General features: G+C 40.3%; 1 long non-coding RNA gene across 2 annotated transcripts in view; it reads right to left on the bottom strand.

Annotated features, from left to right (window-relative positions):
* The window catches only part of LOC112541540 (uncharacterized), a 29,436-nt gene that overhangs the window by 24,693 nt on the left and 379 nt on the right, over positions 1 to 4,364 (bottom strand). Inside the window, exons 2-3 of one of the 2 annotated variants that reach the window (XR_015795843.1) lie at positions 2,956 to 3,027; positions 1,041 to 1,928 (exon numbers count right to left, since the gene is read on the bottom strand). This is a non-coding gene — a long non-coding RNA (uncharacterized LOC112541540). Of the gene's footprint in view, positions 1 to 1,040; positions 1,929 to 2,955; positions 3,028 to 4,364 lie in introns of those variants that run through there. The other variant, XR_015795842.1, reaches the window with a different exon arrangement.

Raw genomic sequence — 4,364 nt, 5'->3', positions numbered from 1 at the left:
CTTCTGATATCAGCTCAGCTATATGATCTGAAAATTTGTTATATTTTTAAGCTAATTTTTTAAAAAAATATTAACTACAGAAATGGAGATAACTATATCTATTTAATCTGTATTTATGGTGAGAGAAAAATGCCACATCTGTGAACCGTGATAGCTCATAGTTTTGCATTGTCTTGTTTTTAAAGTCAGATAGCTACTGGCAGATAATTAATGTTAAGCAATTTTATTGTATTTTATTGTTATAAATAGGAAACAGAAGCTAGCTTCACTTTGGGGTACAACTGATCTGACATCAGAAGAGTTGGAAAAGCAAGAGTTGGAATAGTAAATAATACACTGGAGATTGAAAATGGCAGAGTATTTGATAACTAGTAATGAGAATTGTGGGATTTTGCACACATCTACCATTTTAAGCACTTTTATTCAAACAATACAAGCAGCTCCCAGGTTAAGAACATCCAACTTATGGATAACTCATACTTACGAATGGGCTGCCTGTCACTAAAAATGGCAGATGGTGTTCTGCTTCCTCAAGCTGACAAACCGCTGAAGCCATGTGATGTTTTCATCAACCGCTGAAAACAGGCTGTATATTAAAAACGCATGGCTTCAGTGGTTCATGAAAACATTGCACGGCTTCAGCAGTTTGTCGGCTCAAGGAAGGAGAACACCATCCGCCATTTTTAGTAAAAGGCAGCCCATTCGTAAGTACAAGTTCCGACTTACTATACATACAAATTCGAGTTAAAGACAGGCTTAGGAATGGAACTCATTCTTAACCTGGGGACTGTATAGCCGAATACACATAATTCAGAACAAGTATTTTGGATCTTACAGGAATGCAGGACAGTTCTGGTGGGCATGCTTGTTTTTGATCATGCTTCTGCAACACCCAGAAAAAGATGCCACTGTTTTCATGAATTGAATCATTAACATAATCTGCTGGAGACAGCTCTAAAAGCGTCCTTGCCCAGAAGTCTGAAAAGGTATGCATTGTTTAACAGGCAGCAGAGAGGTGCTGCGTTCACACAAGATCCAAAGCCCTTCTTTGAAATAATTTTCAAAACATGAAGAGCCCTAACAAATGCTAGAAAAATGCAGAAACTGTGAAATAAAGGGATGAGCAGGCATTTATCATCCTTTAATTGACCATCTCATTTCACCATGTGTACGCACCCCATATAGTGCACACATCAGGGTATCTTAAGGTCCATGAAAGGTAACCAGTTTGCAGCAGTTGGGATCTCTCTCGCTTGGTATGCAGGGAGCGGCTCCAGGGCTCTGCCTGGAAGCTCTGCTCTGATGGCCATGATGGTCAACTTCTCTTTAGAGTTTCTCCCGTACAAGCTTTTCTTGGCCACTAACTCTTGTCTGGTTAACTGGCTCACTCTTCTACTTACCATTTAGCATTTCCTTCTTTTCTCTAGGCTGGATATTTTTCTCACTTTGATTTTAAACCTTCCAGGTAGCAATATATTCTTGTGTGATGAATACTTGGGATGATCTAAAGATAGTGTAAGATATTCTGATGGATTTGCTAGACAGTTTGCAGTAAATACACTGGTCATTGACATTGAATTTGCCAGGAAACACAGTCCTCTGCTGTGACTGACTTTCCATTAATTATGCCTCTTGATGCTGAAGTTCCTCTTTATATGTTTATTTGATATATCTTGCTTCTCATTCAGGAACTCAAGGCAATCCATGTTGCACACACCTATTTTTCCTCATAGTCTATGAGGTAGACAGGCTTGAGAGAATGTGTGGCAAATCCAATTAAGGCACAAAAGCTTCTAAAATAACCGATCAGCTTGTTGAATTTCCAAGACAGTTGGAAAAATATTTAAAATCCATGTGATAAAAAAGGATACGTTTTAAACTAAATCTGCAGTGAATTTCAGCAATATGAATATTTTAATTTCATTTTCCTAAAGAAACACAACAGTATATAATATATATTAGCTTGTTTGCTGGGCATGCTAGTTATTTCCTTTCCAGAAATGTGATTAAGTATTTGGCAGAAGTTGGAGAACATTGCCTGTCTGAATATTTTGCATTACTGGTTATTTTACATTTGAGCCAGATCTGGCCTTGTCTCTACTTTCTACTGGACACTGCTAAATAGGCCTTTGTTTTCTGGTGGAGAACAAAGTCAATCCCATAGATCTGACATCTATGCAAATACAAAATGGACTCATACAATATACTAAACTTTGGTTTGTTCAACCAATGTATTGAATAAACCACAATTTGGTGTGTTTACACCACAGCATGCTAATGCATAAACCAGGGTTTAGAAACCAGTGCACTAAGCCAAAACCAAAGCATGTTATAGTTTATGATATGCAAACAGACATAACCTGTTCAATATTTTGTACTATCTTGGAGATCCAAATAATTTTAGGAGGACGGTCATACAATATTTTTAGTTTTCTGTTCTAGAACGACTGAGAGCCTTTTGATTTGCCAAAGATTTTCTTGTGAGTGTACAGTTTTGAATTAAAACACGATTAGCTCATTCTTATCTACTATTGCTTATCTATCTATCTATCTATCTATCTATCTATCTATCTATCTATCTTTTGTGGTAGCAGTGGTTTAGCTGAGTTTAGACACAAGTAATGATAAGTATGCATATCATTTTAATCTATTTTATATGGCCAGTAATCTGAAACCTCACCTCTATTGCATACATAGTTTGCACTACTTTATTTGCTTAAAATCAAAGGTTGCAACAAAATACTTATATTTAACAATCCTATCAGCTAGTATGAGTAAATACTACATCTTGGAGTTGAAAACGGCTACCTTCACCAATCTTACTGCATCATCTAGCAAAAATGTTAAGGTAACTAAGAAATGAACGTCTTCAGCAGATTGCCCTCTTATATAAAAGGCTTTAAAGGGGGGTTAGATAAATTCACAAGTCTGTTGAGGGCTGAGATTCAGCATTACCTCCAGCTTGGCTCCAAGTACCGGTTCCAGGGGAATAGCAGCAGGAGAGGGATGGAAGCTCCCCAGAGACATCTGGTTGGCCATTAAGAGAAACAAAATGCTGGATTAAAATAGGCCTTGGGTTTGTTCCTCATCCTATTGATGCTGTTTATTAGGGGTCCAAATCTTTAAATAATGTTCAGGGTTTGCCTAGATTGAAAGGGAGCAGTAGTGTCCTGCAAATTGTGGGACTACAACTCCCAGGCTCCTTCCCCTTTGGTGACACTGGCTTGGGGAGTCACAGATCTGCAACATCTGGAGAGCCACGCAATGCCCCTGCCCTAGAACAGCAGTCTTCTTGGCACCCCTCCCAAGAAGCCAACTCTGATTGCCTTGGCTTTTGACCATCTTCATTATCAAGAGACCTTTGTTACTTACTCTCCTTGAATGCGCTGTGGGGTTTCTGATGGATCCCGCTCCTCCCAGTGAACCACTTTTGTGTGTTCAATTTGAATGGGTAATTTCTCATCTTCTCAAGAGCCTGGGACAATTTTAACCCTAGAGAACTTGTTCAGAAGGGCACAGCAGAGTTGTCTGTCCCTCCCAGAAATGCTGGGATTACAACTCCCCAAATTCTCAACCGCCAAGGCTGAATAGATACATTTGTTCTCCTGTTTTATTCTGGAAGCCAGTCGTTTTGGAAAGAGCACCTATTTCTTGCCCATCCAAGGTGTTTGTGGTCTGAATCAAAGTTCAAGACTGCAACCGTTTGCCATAAGGCCGGCGCTTAAAACCACCTGTGTTTTCTCCTTTCGTCTGTTTTCCTCTCACTTCCCTTTGGAAGCACATCTCTTCAGCCTACTCTAATGGTAACAGGGACCTCATTTGCATAACTTTGTTTCGGTTTCGACGCAGTTTAAATAAACTATAGTTGGCTAGAGTCACACAACGTACCAGGGCATCACCCATATTACTGGTCAATGTTAGGGCTCACCCAACAGACCAAGCCACAACCCAACCCGTTACAGTTTATACTTCAGCGTGTGAATCCAGCTGAGGGAGTTCACTTCCAAAAGGACTCCTGTAGGCCTGTGCTGTAGATGGCTGCTCCCTGCAAACCATTGCCACCTCAAAGAAATCAGCATCTATACTAGTAATGTGTGATTCCTCTCAATCCAGCTATCATGGTTTGTACATGATCATTCCATCAGCTTATTTCTAAAATGACCTGCTTTCCCTAATGCCACGTTTCCATGCACTTCGGGACTCTGAATTCCACCCTTGGTGGTTTAGTCAAACCATCACCAAAGCACGTGGGCCCAGCTCCCACAGCAGCAGAGACCCTAACCCTAACCCCACGGGGGAAACCGGCTCCTTGGGTTGTCTAGGGAAGAATGGAAAAGCCAAGAAAGCCCCCGAGAGCGGGCCAG

This window comes from Python bivittatus, unplaced genomic scaffold (genome assembly GCF_059951505.1).
Source record: "Python bivittatus isolate LINGU-HERP-01145 unplaced genomic scaffold, Pbiv_v1 ctg000320_np1212, whole genome shotgun sequence".
NCBI classification, from domain to species: domain Eukaryota; kingdom Metazoa; phylum Chordata; class Lepidosauria; order Squamata; family Pythonidae; genus Python; species Python bivittatus.
Note: the sequence above shows the minus strand (reverse complement) of the source record. Positions and strands in the feature narration are given on the sequence as shown.